This window comes from Herpailurus yagouaroundi, unplaced genomic scaffold, assembly GCF_014898765.1.
Source record: "Herpailurus yagouaroundi ecotype Mexico unplaced genomic scaffold, PumYag 67793, whole genome shotgun sequence".
Lineage (NCBI taxonomy): Eukaryota > Metazoa > Chordata > Mammalia > Carnivora > Felidae > Herpailurus > Herpailurus yagouaroundi.
In genome coordinates, this window is record NW_024420586.1 from 25,837,887 (window position 1) to 25,855,293 (window position 17,407).

Consider the following 17,407-nt stretch of genomic DNA (forward strand, 5'->3'; position numbering starts at 1 on the left):
CGGACCGCGAGATCGTGACCTGGCTGAAGTCGGACGCTTAACCGACTGCGCCACCCAGGCGCCCCGCTAGTCCCCACTCTTGATTATCATCTCCAACAATGGTAAATGGGTGGACAAAAAGTCTCTTTTCCCTCTGCTATGGTGAGGGAAGGGAGGAGAGGGACAGGAAGGGCAGAGGGGATGCCTTGTGGTTCCTCTCAGTGGTCCTAGTGACAATGCTATTACTTCCAGATGTTAATTCTACCCAGAATTAAGATGACCTCATGCTGGGATTTAAATAATAATGTCAAGACAGTGGGACTGAGCAATTCTTAGTGGCTGAATTATTTTTAAGGAGCATATATTACTTGTGCTATAAAACAAATAAAATGAAATGATATCTACAGTCTTCATAATGACACAAAGGTTTGGGAGTACCTAATTGTCCGTGGTCATAGTGGTTGCTCTGTGCTAATGCTGCCTGAGGATGAGGTTACCCAGAAGGCTTGTGGCACTGAGAAAATTGGATTTTTTTTCAGTTTAGACTCTAACCTCTCACACGGACAGGACCCCATCTTCCCAGTGGCCTGAAGAAACTTGATCCTACCCAGAGAACACAGCTGCTGCCAACAGACAAAGCACCAAGGTCAGGGAGACAGCTGGGCAGCAGATAACCTGTCCAAGAGATAACAGGAAATGACTAAGAGCCAATAAAAGAGCTCACCTGAGGAGAAACATGAGCCTGAGGTCAGATCCCACAGTTTATGCTGATTGAAGAGTATGAGACCTCAGTCCTTATCGATAAATCTTTATTTCATACACATAAAGATCTGAATTGTAGGAACAGTTCCTGATTAGATATTAAAAGTGGTTATCCCTAATTCCCTTACTGATCAAAGAAGAATTACATGTTCTTTACACTTGGCTCTAAATTGCCTCTATATCTTGTTTGCATGAGACAGGGAGGGTGAGAGAAAGGGAGTGAGGGAAAAAGAGAGGGAGGGATGTGGTAATTCTACTTCTGCCACAGGGCATCTTTCTAACTCTCAAAGAACCTGTGCTTCTCTAAAGGTAACCTGCAGGGTCTGGGAATGCAAGACAGCAAGGGTTTCTGGTTGGGGGTGGAGATAGGGCAGGGCAAGGTCAAATTCCTTTCTGTCTTATAGGTACTTACCTTTATTTGCTAAAATCAGGGGCAATAGTCCGCTGTCCACCCCCTTCTCTCCCCTACCCTCGCTCTTTCCCTGGCAGTGGAGGACCAGTCCACCTAGGTGATGGTGAAGCCTTTGGAGGCTCACCAGATGCAGGAGACCTACAACCCTGAGGACTGTATTTTATATGCTGTGTTACCCTTGGAGTAACCCTGTGTCTTTGTAGTCCTGGAATGTGCTGGCTTGTTTTCCAGGGAAACAAAGCATATTTACTGTCTGACAGGAGGAAGAGGTGAACTTTTCTAAAGTCTCCCTCTTCTTTTGGGATCATGCTGCACATACACAGTGCTACATAACCAGCTGTTTCAAGTTTATAACTCAATGTGAGCAGCACAACTATGACAGCAAACATTATTCAGCATTGGTTTGTGATGGGCGGCCACATTTCATTTTCAAATGTGTTGCAGTTTACTTACATAGTAAGTCCGTGACCATTCTTTTATAAATTAAGCTGCTTTGGAAATCCCATGTATCTAAATCTTTGTTCACATCCAAGACAGTTTCCCTTTTTTTTTTTGAGGAGGGGGGAAGTGAGCAAGGGGCAAGGAGAGAGAGAGAGAGAGAGAGAGAGAGAGAGAGAGAGAGAGAAGTGGGGCTCACTTCGAGCAGGGCTTGAGCTCACACAATGGGGGGGCTCTAATTCACAAAGCATGAGATCATGACCTGAGCTGAAGTCAGATGTTTAACACAGGCTCCCCCAAGACAGTTTCCTTACCATAAAGTTTTAGAAGTAGAAGTTTTGGGTTACAGAATGTATGCAAGTTTTAAAGCTTATATATTTGAATTTATCAGTCCTTTTCTTTATATTTTTCTGGATTCCTTTCATGCTTGAAATGGCTTTGTAGACTTTCAGAGCCTAAAAGCTCTCACACATCTCTAAGGAGACTAAAGACTCTTGAGGGCAACTGGGGCAGCTGAAATGCAGGGCTGGGAACAGTCCTAGACAGAAGGACTGAAAGATTTTGGGGGTGGGGAAGGGAAGGACAGGTCTTCCAGGACTAGGAAACAATGTCCTGCTTCAGGCATGGCAGAATCTCTGCTTGGATGGGGAAGGCTGGATCTACAGCCTATTCGATATATACATCACTGTGCATACACACAGGTGTTACTACACATATGTCCAAATCTTGGGATTGGCTGGTGAATTTGACCCCACAGAGGTTGTGTTTGGGTGGCAACAGAAGATGGTATCTAACCATTTTCATTCCCTTTCTGATTCTCCGGCAGGCTCCCTGCTGTCTCTCAGCAACTGTAAGTGTGAATAGGTGTGAATGCTTGAATGTGAGAGGGAGCCAGCAGGACTCAGATGGGTTTAGGCGGTGAGATCTGTGTCCTCTGGGGAGGAAGTTCCTTAAGGCCATCACATCTTTCTCCTCACAGGACTTGTGGCTGCCACAGCCGTTGTTGTGGTGGGGGCAGGACAAGGGAGGATGGTGGACTACAAAGGGCTCAGATGAAAATGGGGTGAGTCTTGGGGATGTTATTTGAAGTATCTGGATGCCAGAGACACCAGGTACTTTTGACAAAGTGCAGATTCAGGAATCCTCAGTGGGGTCAAAGATGAAAGAATGAGAAAGCCCCGCCCACACAGCATGCGCTGGATGCAGTGCGCATGCCCAGTGCCCAGCATTTTCCCATCAGCCACTGACTTGGGTTGTGTGCAAAGCGTTCCGTGTGCAGCACTGTGCGGATCGCGTCCTATCATCTGGATTCTTTCTCACTAAGATTCACTTGGTACGTCTTTTACCAATTGGTAGGCAGATGAGTCTGCCCAGAAGTTTAAGTGTGAGTGTGAGGAGGGAGCCAGTGGGCTTTGGGTGGGTCAGGGCCATGTAGTTCCTGGCCTCTGAGGAGGAAGGTCCTTGAGGTCTTTGCCCTCATAGGCATTGCGGCCGCCATAGCTCATGTCACAGTGGCGGGGCCAGAACAAGTGAGGACGGTGGGCTGTGGAGGGGAGGGGGTCGCATGAAGAGGGGGCAAGGCTTGGGGCAAATTATGAGGTATCTGGGTCCTAGAGGCACCAGGAACTGACAAAGGGTGGATTTGGGAATTGTCGGTGTGGGCGTGATGAAGGGTGGAGAAGTCATAACCACGTGGTACATGCGAAGGCAGTGCGCATGTCCAGTGCTGTGCACCTTTCCAGCCGTTATTGGTATGGAACGTGTGCAGTGTGTTCTGAGTGCTGAGCTGTTGGGGTCGCGTCCTACCACCTGGAGTCTTTCTCTCGTGAGACTTGATCGTTCTCCCAGGAGCTTAAATGTGAGTGAGTGAGGAAAGAGCCAGCGGGCTTCAGGCAGGTCAGGGTGGCCGTTTCTTGACGCTGAGGAGGAAGGTCACCTTTCTCTTTACAGGTGTTGTGGCTGCCATGGCTTTTGTCTTTGTTAGAGGGGGGCTGAGACAAGGGAGGGCAATGGGCGGGTGAGAAAGGGGGTCAGATGAAGATGGGGCGAGTCTTGATGATGTTATTTGAGGTATCGGTCTTGCAGGCGCCAGGAACTGCCGACGGAGGGCAGATTTGGGGAATTTTTGGTGAAGCCCCAGTGAGAGGCAGGGAAGCCCTTCCCATGTGGCTTGCAGGATGCAGTGCACATGCCCACTGCCCAGAACTTTCTCCTTGGTGGTTGGCGTGACAGCATGTGCAGCGTGTTCTGGGTGCTGAGCTGAGCATGTCGAGGCTTAACATGTAGATTTTTTCTCGCTGAGAATCAGTAGGTCTGCAGATTAGTCCGCCCAGGAATTTAAGTTTGAGTGAATGTGAAGACGTTGCTATTTGCCTTTAGGTGGGTAAGGGCAGTGTGGTTCCTGGCCTCCGGTGAGTAAGTCCATGAAGTCATCGTCATCCTCACAGGTATGGCCCACCATAGCCCATGTCGTGGTGGTGGGGTTGGGAAAGGGAGAGTGCCAGATGAAAATGGAGTTGTCTAAGGGGTGCTATTGGAGGCATCTGAGTCCTGGGGGCACCTGAAACTGCCGACAGAGCATGGAATTGAAAATGGTCCGTGGAGAGTTAGACAAGACTGTATATTACAAAATCTCTAGATAGTGGAGAGTCCAGTTGTGAAATGAAATCTTTTTAGGAAAGTTGTATGTTTTTTCAAGTACTTGAAGGTCCGTTGTCTGCCAAATTGCTGTGAAACAAAGGTTTTGCAAATAGCCTCATTTGATGTGATTGGAAAATAGGCAGTTGTTATGAGTTCAAAATTTATTTTGGAAATCTCAACAAATGTAAAAAAGAATTTATAATTAGCAGTTGGCCATAAAAATATTTCAGTATAATTATTATTTTATTACATTCTTCAATGATTTTTTCTTTTTATTTATTATTTTTTAATTTAAATTCAAGTTCATTAGCATACAGTATAGTGTTAGTTTCAGGAGTAGTAGAACTCAGTGACTCATCTCTTACATATGACACCTAGTGCTCATCCCTAAAAGTACCCTCCTTAATGCCCCTCACCCATTTAACCCATCCTTCCCCACCTCCCCTCCAGCACCCCTCAGTTTGTTCTCTATTTAAGAGTCTCTTATGGTTTGCTTCCCTCTCCCTCTCTGTTTTTATCTTATTTTTCCTTCTCTTCCCCTGTGTTCATCTGTTGTTTCTTGAATACCACATATGAGTGAAATCCTATGACATTTGTCTTTCTCGAACTGACTGTTTTCACTTAGCATAATACACTCTAGTTCAATCCACGTTATTGCAAAAAATAGTTTCATTCTTTTTGATTGCTGAGTAGTATTCCATTGTATATACATGCACCCCAATGTTTATAGCAGTGCTATCAACAATAGCCAAATTATGGAAAGAGCCCAAATGTGCATCAGCTGATGAATAGATAAAGAAGATGTGGTGTATATTTAACGATTTTCTATTTTCAGTGTGAAATATGAGTGCACGAGTGAGATCAAGATCTAGAGGAAAGGGAGATGGAAAAAAGTCTTCTAAGCAGGAAGAACCTGTGGTTGTGAGTGCTTTCATTTTTTACTTCTATTGGCAGAAATAATTTTTTAGGAAAAACTATCAAAAAAAGTTGTTGAACCAGTATAGTATGTTGTTTAAAGGACTTTCTTGCTTAAAATGGATGAAAAATGAATCCAGGAAAGAAACATTGAGGAAAAAGACTTACATTCTGGTGTTGCCTGGATGTGTAAATTGATAGGAGCCCAGGAATCCTCTCTATGACTTCCCTATTGTGCTTATGAATAAACAAACAACACACATCTCAGAAAAGATTAAAAAGGTTTCCAGAATTATTAGTCCTTGCAGATAACTCCTTGGAGTATTTTCTATATATAAAGAGTAATTTTATTGAATACTTACAGAGAAGAATATAGGAAAAACTTCAGATTTGTGATTGACTACCTCCATGTAGTATGTGTATTTGTGCCTTCTGTCATTATAGTATTAATATCAGTACTCTTTATTTGCACCTATCCTCCCCTAAGGCTAAACAACCAGGTGAAAAAACATCACAGCAAAAGGAACTACCAACTGAGAATCCAGATATTGAGACTGGGCAAGAGAAAGAAGGAGCACCTGTGGCTCAAGGTGAAGAGGGGATGAAGAAACATGTTGTATTTCATTTATGATGTTATATTAGTAATAGGAATAGATAAAGGGTTCCTTGAAAATTGGCTGGAAACCTGTTTGGTAAGGGAAAGGTATAGTTTGCAGCTGACTGCAGTCCGTCTCTGTGATAAGTTTTCTTTCTTTCAGCATTTTACCATCCCATATTTTAAATTATTTGGCATGCTTGGAAAGTACAATTCTTGCCAATGCTCTATATTAGCAAAGCAAGGAAACAACATTAAATTTAGACAGAATTATACACTATGTCACTAGTTAAAGTTGGCCTTTTTTGAATGCTGTTTTCTGGGATTCTTAAGTCGTGGCATCAAATGTTTAAGCAGACCTAGATACACTTTGGCTAACTCTTAGATTGTAATTTTTAAAAATCATAATACAGAGAAACAAAAATGTGAAAGCCTTTCCTAGTTGCTGTTAAAGTCTTCAATATTTTTGTCTTCCTGAACCATAATCTAGTTGTCATATATTCCTTTTTTAAAAACTTTTTTACTTAGAAAAGATTTAAAGCTTACAGAAAAGTTACAAGAAAAGTACAGTGTACTTTTGATAGGAGCCTCAGACACCTTGATCCACGCATTGCTATGCTAACCTTGTGCCACATATCACCCTTCCTTAGATAATAATACACATATTATTATTGTTAAACCACTTGAGATTAAATTTCAACTCTGTACTCTCAAAGTAATTCAGTATCTGTTTCCTCGAAACAAGGATATTGTTTTACATAACCCCAGTACAATGATCAGATTGAGGAACTTTAACGTTAAGAAAAAATTATTATCTAATATGTGGTCTGTTGCCTAGTAATGTCCAGTTTTGTCAGCTGGCTTAGTAATATCCTTTATACCATTATTTTTTCCTGATCCAGGATCCAACCCAAAGCCACCCATTGTATTTAGTTGTCACCCCTCTTTCGATTCCTTTATCCTAGAAGTGTACTTCAGTCTTTCTTTGTCTTTCCTGATTGACAATTTCTGGAGTCCAGGCCATTTGTTTTGTAAAATGTTCTTCAGGTTGGGTTTCTCTCATCTCTTTATTTGTGATGACTTTTTTTCACTCATTTATTGGGGCCTGCTTGGTGGCAGGTCATGTACTCGATGCTGAAGATAAAAATATAAATGAGAGAATGATTTCTGTCTTGTACTCACAATCTTGTCAGAAATTCAGGTAAACAAATGGCTGATCTAGTGGAATAAGTGCAATAATATAAGTGTATATAGGTTACAGAGGTGATAACTAAGTTGTCTTAAACAGTTTTGGAAAAAGAAACACTTCATAGAGGAGGTAATATATAAGAAACATAACTCCCATTTTCTTTTTTTTTTTTAATTTTTTTTCAACGTTTTTTATTTATTTTTGGGACAGAGAGAGACAGAGCATGAACGGGGGAGGGGCAGAGAGAGAGGGAGACACAGAATCGGAAACAGGCTCCAGGCTCCGAGCCATCAGCCCAGAGCCTGACGCGGGGCTCGAACTCACGGACCGCGAGATCGTGACCTGGCTGAAGTCGGACGCTTAACCGACTGCGCCACCCAGGCGCCCCAATTACTCCCATTTTCTAGCAGAAAAACTTTTTAATGCTTACTGCATTCTTACACATCATACTTTTTACACTACTGACTTACAGGGCTTTATTTAATAATATTAATTTATGGTTTGCTGCTTACATTAATAATTCTGTTTATTTATATAAGAACCTGAACTGGAAAGTGAAACCCAGGGAATGGGTCTGGAAAAGACTGGAGCTGAGCATGTAGATTGCCCTGAGGTGAGAAAGGAAGACTCCACCTAATCCAGCACCTGCTAAAATTCCAGAAGCATGTAAGTTCTCCATTAAGAATGCCAGTCATGGGGTTGTTCTTTTCTACAATATTATTATACCTTTGTAACAAATCACGAACACAAAGATTATTTGAAAAGTAGCTTAGACACCAAATGCTTGATTCAGAGACAGTATCAGAAGGAAAAAATGAGTTAACTCAAAGGCATGTTGTTGAATTATAAAACATGGAAGTATTATTACTTTGGAATAGAAGTCCTTTGAAACCTAATGCAAGTGGTCATATACTTACATAAATTATTTAACATACCCCAGTATCAAATGGATATCTAAACAACACAGTAGTATTGATTTTCGTTTAATTTGCCTGAACTATTTCTCAACAATCACTGTATCTTTTAGACACCAAAAAATGATATGGATCTCTTTGTTTTGGCTTTTATAGGTTGGCTTATTTGTTTTTTAAATAGTGAGCGAGGCTAAGAAATGGTAATATTTGCCTGCATCTTGTAATGTCATCTATGATGGTAGTGGCTTATAACTAGTGTGACTGTGTAATTTTTATCATCCAAACCAGGACACTCTTGAGAGTTTAAAGGAGTGCTGTTGACTGCTTACACCAGGACAATAGGTGCCAATGAAACAAATGGTCACTTTACTATAAATAGACCATAGAAAAGTTGAACTGAATCAATGAAATATTTTTGCACAAAAGAGACAAACCAAATGGAATAATGTTTTTGCCTTCTCTTTAGTTAAAATGGTTCCAAGCATGACATCATTATTTTAATTTTTAATTATTTTTAAAGGTTTTTATTTCTTTTTGAGTGGAGGGAGGGGCAGAGAGAGAAGGGGACAGAGGATCCAAAGCAGGCTGCATGCTGACAGCAGAGAGCTCGATGCTGGGCTCGAACTCATGAACCACGAGATCATGACCTGAGCTGAAGGTGGATGCTTAACCCACTGAGCCACCCACATGTCCCAGTGACATTATTATTTTAGCTAATACAGATAATTAGAAGACTATTTCAGATGAATGAATTTCAGTGATACTGGGTTTACTTGCTTGTTTGCTTCTTGGAGTTTCTGCTTGGTTGATTTTATTTTAATTGAAATCAGACAGCTTTTTCTCACTACCTAAAATTATCTTTAAATAAACTAGTGGGATTTGATCTGTTCTGGGTTTGAGAAATCTGTGTTTCTTCATACCATCAAAAAGAGTGATGTATTTAAAAAGTTGGTGCTTATATGCCTGAAAATGTACATTAGCGTAGAGGTCTGTGCCGTGATTAAGGTTCTGGTTTTAGTTTCATCTTATAAAACCAAAGCTGTAGTGTCCTTTATGTACCTTTATTCTTGTCTAAGTAAAGTTCTGCTAAGTGATGTACCCAATTCTTACGTTTATGTTTTAGGTGATGAACAGTCATATGTTCAAAAGAAGACAAGCTGAAGCCATACATATGCTTTGTTATGTTGATAATTTGGCTTAAGTTCTCTCAATAAAGCCTTAATAAAATTTGCTCAGAAGAAGTCATGCATATCTTTTGTTAAATCTGTTTCTAGGAATGTGATGCTATTATAAGTGGTATCTTAAAAAAACTCTTTATTCTATTTAGAGCTGGTCTATAGAAGTGCTGTTTATTCTTGTATAATGATTTTGTCTGGCAACTTTGCTAAACTTATTCTAATAGTGTATCTCTACATCCTTTTGGATTTTCTACATACACAGTCATACCACATGCAAATAATGATGGTATTGTTTCTTTTTGAATCTTTCTACCTTGTAGTTCTTGTCCTTACCTTATGACATTAGCCACATCCTTTTAAGTTGGATAGAAGTGATGATAATAGACATCCTTGTGTATCCCTGATCTCTTCAACATTTCACTGTGATGTATGCTATAGATTTTTTATTTTTTTATTTTTTTAAAGTTTATTTATTTATTTTGAGAGAGACAGAGCATGAGCAGGAGACGGGCAGAGAAGGAGAGAGAGAATCCCAAGCAGGCTCTGCACAACTGTGCAGAGCACAACATGGGGCTAGATCTCACAAACTGTGAGATTGTGACCTGAGCCAAAATCAAGAGTTGGACACTTAACTGACTGAGCCATCCAGGTGCCCTATTTTTTTTTTTTTAAGTACTATCGATTTTTAAAAATTAGATCTCTTCTATTAGATTAAGGAAGTTTCTTTTTATTCCTAGTTTGCTAAGAGTACTTACCATGAATGTTTGTTGAATGTTATTATCACACACTTACTCTACATCTACTGAGGTGATCTTATGAGGTTTTTCCATTAATCTGTTAATGTGGTATTCCTAGACTAAACACAGTTTGAGTCATGATATATTCTCCTTTTTATGTATTGTTGTATTCCTCTTTCTGATGTTTTGTTTAGGATGTTTGTATCTTTGTTCACAAGTGAGATTGGCCCATACGTTTTTTTATCATTATCTTTATCATTTTAAAGCTTGTTTCTTAAAAATCAAGACACAGGGGCGCCTGGGTGGCGCAGTCGGTTAAGCGTCCGACTTCAGCCAGGTCACGATCTCGCGGTCCGTGAGTTCGAGCCCCGCGTCAGGCTCTGGGCTGATGGCTCAGAGCCTGGAGCCTGTTTCCGATTCTGTGTCTCCCTGTCTCTCTGCCCCTCCCCCGTTCATGCTCTGTCTCTCTCTGTCCCAAAAATAAATAAACGTTGAAAAAAAATTAAAAAAAAAAAATTAAGGCACACTGTGAATGTTGGTTGTATGCAAATCTGAATTTTCTCTAGGACCAGGGCTAGAGGGCAGAATACACCAGAGGTGAGGTCCAGCCCTACCTGAGAACCACACAAAAACTTCCCTTGCACCGTGTCACATCTCCACATTCCCTGAAGTTTATCAATAGCCTTCTTGTCCAATGCTTACTGTCACAGGGGGCTCCAGTGCAGCTGACTTGCTCTCTAGTGCACATGTGAGTGCAGCCACTGTCACACCCAAGGCTCATAAATGAGGCCCTCAGGCAAGAGTAATCCCAGTCTGCATCTGATGGCCAAGAGGAAATGCCAAGCAGAGGTGTGTGCTGTAGGACAGTGTGTGGGATATGGTCCTGTGTGTATATGTGTGTAGAATATATGTATAAAATACACTTGCATATTCATTTTCTATGAATATCAAAGAGTAGCCAATTTTCATCTTTATGAACATTTATGGACAGGTACAGAAGAAACTAACAGTAGTTATCACTAGGCAGTAGAACTGGGATCGTGGGCATGGAGAAGAGAGGACTTTAAAAACTTTTACCAATAATGGGACACCTGGGTGACTCGGTTAAGCATCTGACTTCGGCTCACGTTATGATCTCATGTTTCTCCTGAGTTCGAGCGCCGCATCCGGCTCTGTGCTAACAGCTCAAAGCCTGGAGCCTGCTTCAGATCTTGTGTCTCCCTCTCTGTCTTCCCTTCCCCACTCAAATTCTTTCTCTTTCTCTCAAAAATAAATAAATATTTTTTAAACCAACCATTACCATTTGAGTATTTTTACCATGAGTATGTGTTACTTTTATAATAAAGAAAACTTTAAATAAAAAGATATAGATGATAAATTGGTATATAGGTACAGATGATAGAAAATGGTATATTGGATGGATATATTGGATGGTATAATGGATAAATGATACATAAATATGAGCTAGAGACAGGTAGACCAATATCTCCGTGCCTTAGTTTCCTCACATATGAAATGGCAACTATTTCATAGGATTATAAGTGACAACACATTAGAGCCCTCGGAACAGTTCCTGACACACATTAAGTGCTCAGTAAATGTTATCTGTAGTGTAATAATGGTGTGGAGGAAGATGGGCTGGCTTGATGTGATAATCTCTTTCGCCATCTTGTGGTCAGTATATGCCATGAAGGAATGTCAATGCCAGTACCCTCTTTGTAGGTGAGTGTATGACTTCAGGCCTTAGTGGGGTGGTGAACCTATGACTTTCAAAATAGAAAAATAATTTAAATAAATTAGAAACTTTATAAATAGGCAGATGATACTTTATAAGTAGCTAGATGAGACTTACAGTCCTCTACTCTTTACTTATTTTTGTTCTCAGATCCAGACCCCCAGCCCTGACAGTGTCAAAGAGAAACAATACATTGGCTCTTGTTTGTTTTTGGACCTCCCTTTATCCATCAGACTTCCTAGCTACAAGCAACAGAACCAATTCTAGCTTCTTTAAGCAAAGGTATTTTTGTTAATGGCTACTAGGTAGAGCTCAGGAATCTCCAACAGGTGAGACAGAACTTGATGACATTCTACCTACTCTAAGGACAGAACTGCTGAGGTGAACCTCATGACTGTGCCATTAGGACATCTACCTCAACTGCTTGTGAGGACTCAATATCTCTAGCCATGCTGTACAATTTTCACTGGGAATAGATTCCACTGGAAAATTGGCTCCTCACTTGTTTCTCCCTTCTTACCCAAAGTCTTTTTTTTTTTTAACGTTTATTCATTTTTGAGAGACAGAGTGACAGAGTGTGATGAGGGGAAGGGAGAGAGAGAGGGAGGCACAGAATCCTTTTAAACAGGCTCCAGGCTCTGAGTTGTCAGCACAGAGCCTGACACGGAGCTCAAACTGACCACGAGATCATGACCTGAGCTGAAGTCGGACGCTTAACCGATTGAGCCTCCCAGGTGCCCCACTTCTGACCAAAGTCTTGATGGGGAGCATTTGGTGGAGCCTAGGACTCACACCTCTCCCCTAGACTGAGTTCCGCTTTCCACCTTAGGCAGGACTTTTAATGCAGGGATTCCAGAAATTTAGAAAGGCTACTCAGAAGAGGCTGAATAGGGCAGGGGTGGGGGTGGGGTGATGCCCTGTCCCTAGGGGGAGGATAGTGAGCATGTATGCTTCCCCATGTCTCTTCCTGTCTAGCAATAGGTTGTAGATATGGTCCAGGCACCACTGGAAATCTAGGTCTGTCTAACTCTAAGTTCCATATTTATTATCCAGTAATACCAGATGGGAGGATTCCTTTAGGCTGGACACTACCTAGGGGCAGGCAGGGACCACGTCTGTCTGGTCTACCACTGTATGCTTCAGCCACTAGCTTGGTGCCTCAATATATGAACGAAGGGACAAGTTAAGCTGGCTGCTTTCCTTAGGTAGCTGTAAATTTTCACTGATACTTAGAGCTCCTAATCTCAGAAGCCTAAGATGTACAGTTTTGGGGTTGTCTTGTTAAGAGAGATCAAAAGAGAGGTAGCTTCCCTCATTCCAAACTACAGCTTCATGTACGGTTTCTGACTACCCTCCAGGAGGATTCTGCCTGAATAGACACATTCCATGTCTCTATTCAGAGGGACCGGACAAGCAGGTAACCACCAGATTTTACTGTTCAGCTAAACGCTTTCTTGAAAAAAATCTGCACTCAGGACATACTTCCAGGAGGAATGTATGCAATATTCTGACAGTGAAATTGCTCCACAGTTCTGGGTCTGAAGGCCCATTGGAATTGAACTTTTACATCTAGCAGTAGGCTCAGCCAGCAGCTTCCGATGAAATCTGCTCTACCCATCGCTGAATGGCAAGTCCCCATCTCTGGATACAGCTATTGAAAGGCACAGACCACCAGAGGGAGCAGGTGTGCCTCTTCTGTGGAGGATCATGGCACCTCCTATCTGGATCCTGCTCCTCCTCTGCTCTGGAAAACACTGTTGCCCAGCAACAGGGATGCCAGCGGTGCCTCCAGGCACCAACCCAAAGTGAGACATGGCATGTAAAGGCCTGCCTTCAGATCACACCTACTGTAGCGCTTTGGAACTCACTGGCCACTCAAAATGTGGCCTGCCATCCCTTATCATTTCGAGGGGCCCCAAAACATTCACTGAATTCAGTAGAAGGACTCAAGGGACTTAGTGTATGATTGTACTCACAGCTAAGGTTTATTACAGCAACAGTATATACAATAAGGTCAACAAGGGAAAAAAAGACACAAGTGGGATCTTAAGGAATCCACGCACAAGCTTCCTTATGCTCTCTCCCTTCTGTGAGGGGGTATACCAAGCACACTTTCCCCCAGGAGTGGAAGTGCATGACATGTAGGGAATGTTTTTGTCCAAGGAAGCTCGCTCAGTACCCAAAAGTTTTTTTTTTTCTTTAACTGGGGGAATGGTCACTAGACACCCTCTGCCTGGCATGTACCAAAATTCAAGAAACTCAGAAGGAAAGCAGGTGTTCAGCATATATGACATTTACACCAACAGGTTAGGCACAGCACGCCACCTTTATCAATTGGGGAACAGGTCAAGTGCTGTATTAATTTTCTATTGCTGTTGTGACAAATAATCACAAACTTAGAGGCTTACACTATGTAAACTATTATCTTGGAGCTCTGGAGGTCAGAAATCCTGCACAGCCTCACCAGGCTGAAACCCAGGTGTGGGCATGGCTGCATTCCTTCTGGAGGCTCCAGGGGAGGGTCTGATTCCTGCTCACTCAGGTTGCTGGCAAAATTCAGTTCAGAGGCTCCTGTTTTGTTGTGGGCCATAAACTGAAGGCCGTTCCCAACTCTAGAGGCCACCACATTCCTTGTCTTGTGAGCCCTGTCTCCATCTTCAAAGCTAGAACAGTGAGAATTCTTCTCAAGTCACGTCTTTCTGGCCCCTCTATCATCTCATCTGGCCACAACTGGGAAAAGTTCTCCACTTTTAAGGATTTGTGTGATTAGATTAAGCTCACCTAGATAGTCCAAGATCATCTCCCCATCTCAAAGCCCTTAACCTTAATCACATCTTCAAAATCCTTTTTGCCATATAAAGTAACATATTTATAGGTCCCAGGGATTAGGATGTGGACATCTTTAGGCAGCCAGCATTCTGTCTCTAAGTGCCAAGTTCTCAGATGCCAGCCAAGAGCCAGCCTTGAAAGCAAGGCTTTCTAAAGACAATAGTCTTAGTCTGTTAATATAGTCTGCTATATTAATTACTTTCTGCATACCCGGTTCATATCCAAAGGGACATCGTTAGTGATGGCTGATACTCCCTTCTAATAGTATGTGGCCCCTCTCATTCTTGTAATGTTTTGGACATCCTAGACAAGTGGAACCAGGCCCAGCTCACAAAGAGGCCTGCGTGCTCCAGACACACTGTAACTTGTCACTTTCCCACCCTTCAACCCTGTTAGAAACCAAGGTCAAAGAAACTGTTAGGCTGTGGTGATTACTAGCATGGAGCTTGGCAGAAAACAGATTCTAGTTTAAATTCTTAGCTATGTGTGAAGAGCAAGTTACTCATTTTCTCTGATTCTCATTTCCTCATCTGCTTAGAGGTATAATACCACTAATAGATTTAAATGAGCGAATGCACATGACGTACATGTAAGACAATACCGCCCAGATCATAATGGCTAGTGTATAGGAGATGGAATGTCCAGTGGGAGCAAAAACAAGATTGAAATCTCCTATTTCCACACAGAGCTGCTTCTTGGGGGAGAAATCAAAAGAGGCAGAGGTTCACTTTTAGGATTTAGCTTGGTTTTGAACACCTCTCTTTATTAGCAAATTTATTTCTCTTTCTTTTTGTGAAAGTGTGACACTGTGAATGATTAACCTTTGTTTTTCACCCCTAGCTCTAGCTTGCCCTTGTACTCCTGGCCCTGCCTCATTCACAGCAGGTCCAAGGCTTCTGCCCCAGGGTAGAGTTATTTTAGCAGAAATGCAAATAGAATCAAAGAGCCCAAGATCAGCTTTTGAGTTTCAGAAGAGACTTCAGGAAATTTACACAGAGAAAATAGGACTGAAAGAAAGGCTTTTTGAGTTGTAGGATCTTAGGTCTTTTGAATACCAAGAGATAAGGACCTGGCTTATCTACAAGCATAGAAGAATATGTCGTCTGTCCCAAGGACTACCAGCCATCCCAGACTAGATAAAGATCCCAAAGACTGAAGGGAGGGCTTAGATGGAGGCAGAAAGATACTGATGACATTCAAGACCCAGGGGACTCCAAGCCCCATTTCAGACTCCATTGAAGACTTAAGGAGAAATACTCCACTTTCTCTCTCTCTCTCTCTCTCTCTTCCTCTTCTTCCTTCTCCCCCCTCCCTCCTCTTCCTTTTCTCTCCCTCCCTCCCTCTCTCTTTCTGTTTCTCTCCCTCTCTCCCCACTGGATTTAGGTTTTCTCTCATCTCCAAACATCATGGTGGTATGGCCTGGAGGACCAGAGGGTCACTCGATTAGCTTTTAGTCTGGGCCTTAGGATTGAGAGAGGAAATGAGTCTGTAGTGTTACAAAAGGTCCATCACCAGCTACTAGGGTGGTAGGGGCATAGACAAAGGCCTATATTGTGAAAGACTTAGAGTTTACCTGGTATGGGCCCTCAGCAAACCACTTTAGGTTCTCTGACAAAAAAGACACTGTCCTACCGGCTTGGTAGTCACCATCAAGTGAAGACTCCATTCCTTCCATTACTAGAATAACCATGAGGTTTCTTGACAGCAAGGTGACAATGTCCAGGTCACAACAGGTGAACAAAACACACCCAGACAAAGACAGAGTCACTTGTTCTGGGATCAGTCGTTCACTGAGAGATGTCAGCTTTCCTCATTTCTGGTGGATGTGTGCCTGACCAAGGCGGTGAGTGAGGCATGATATCAGGGTAGAATTTTGAGTGCCACAATTTGGATTGAAATTATTAACCACTCAGTGATGTCTAATTCCTTCTGCCTGCAACTACTAACATTCCATTGTTTCTACCTTCACAACCCTCTGTATTTTGGGGAAGCTTCATGTAATCTCTGGAGAAAAAGGAGATGCCCTGAGAGCCCTGTGTATCATGGTCAAAAACAAATGAATATTGTTCCTCCAGCTGGGCTCCATGGATGTACCTCAGGAGGAACCGTGAGTCCCACTGAATTACAGGCAAATTGTTGTGCACAAGTTGATTTTTGTGCATTTTTCAAGGGGGAGGGGCTGCAGATGTGATCAGATTCTCAGAGGGTTCCAAGATTTATGACATTTTTGCAGGAGGGTGTCCTGGATATGTGCTTTATTAACTGTGCACCCCATGAACACTCATTTGCAGTCCCCACGTCATGTTTTTCCCTGCCTGTGGAGTGGGAAAAACAATACCAAGCACCCAGTTATTGTGAGGCATTAACTAGGAGGTGCTTTGTAAATAAATTGATTTTTGAATGAGGGGTATTCATGTGTTTGTCCTCCTTACCACCCTGAAATGAATTACTCTAGTATATAAAGGGTGATCGGTTGAGATTTTGGATATCAGAGATAAACATTTTACAAAAATGTACATGTACATAGTTTGTATGTGACATAATGATGCATTTAACTCTATTTTTTTCAAGGACTCATTTTCATAGATTATTTGGTATTGTGTGCTTTGAAAATAATGATGATGGGGATAATGATAATTCCTTGTACTTGTGTAGTCTGTACCTTCTCATTTATCTCATCCGTTGTTGACAAAGCCCTCCTCTTACTCTTGTAAATGAAATGAGGCTATTGCTGGGTCCGCAGTGTTTGGTTGCCATGGTTTGAGTTCGTTTCATAAGCTGTTGCTTGGCAATCCCACGTGTCAGCTGGCTCTTTTTCCTCCGCACTCACACCACACGCTGTCTGAAGTATAATGAGACAGGCTGGGCAAAGGAGGATGGAGGTCCCCAAGCACTTTCTATCTTCCCCCACAGTGCCGATGCCTGATAAATGTGTCAAGAATGGAGCAATGAAGTGGTTATGAACATGGGAGTTAGAGTTAAACGGACCTGCATTCAAATTCTGCTTTGGGATCTGGCTCAATGTGACCTTTAGGTATTTATTTGGAAGTCTGTCTCAGTGTCTTCATGTGTAAAGTGGGGGGA

At 42.1% G+C, this 17,407-nt stretch overlaps 1 long non-coding RNA gene across 11 annotated transcripts in view; it reads left to right on the forward strand.

Annotated features, from left to right (window-relative positions):
- The window catches only part of LOC121025923 (uncharacterized), a 152,358-nt gene extending 143,273 nt beyond the window's left edge, over positions 1-9,085 (forward strand). For 8 of the 11 annotated variants that reach the window (XR_005788188.1, XR_005788189.1, XR_005788193.1 and 5 more), the window contains 4 exons: positions 5,067-5,152; positions 5,634-5,736; positions 7,470-7,596; positions 8,968-9,085. This is a non-coding gene — a long non-coding RNA (uncharacterized LOC121025923). Of the gene's footprint in view, positions 1-2,826; positions 2,925-3,410; positions 3,450-4,016; positions 4,039-5,066; positions 5,153-5,633; positions 5,737-7,469; positions 7,597-8,967 lie in introns of those variants that run through there. The other 3 variants (XR_005788194.1, XR_005788195.1, XR_005788197.1) reach the window with 3 other exon arrangements.
- Positions 9,086-17,407: the final 8,322 nt, after the last annotated feature.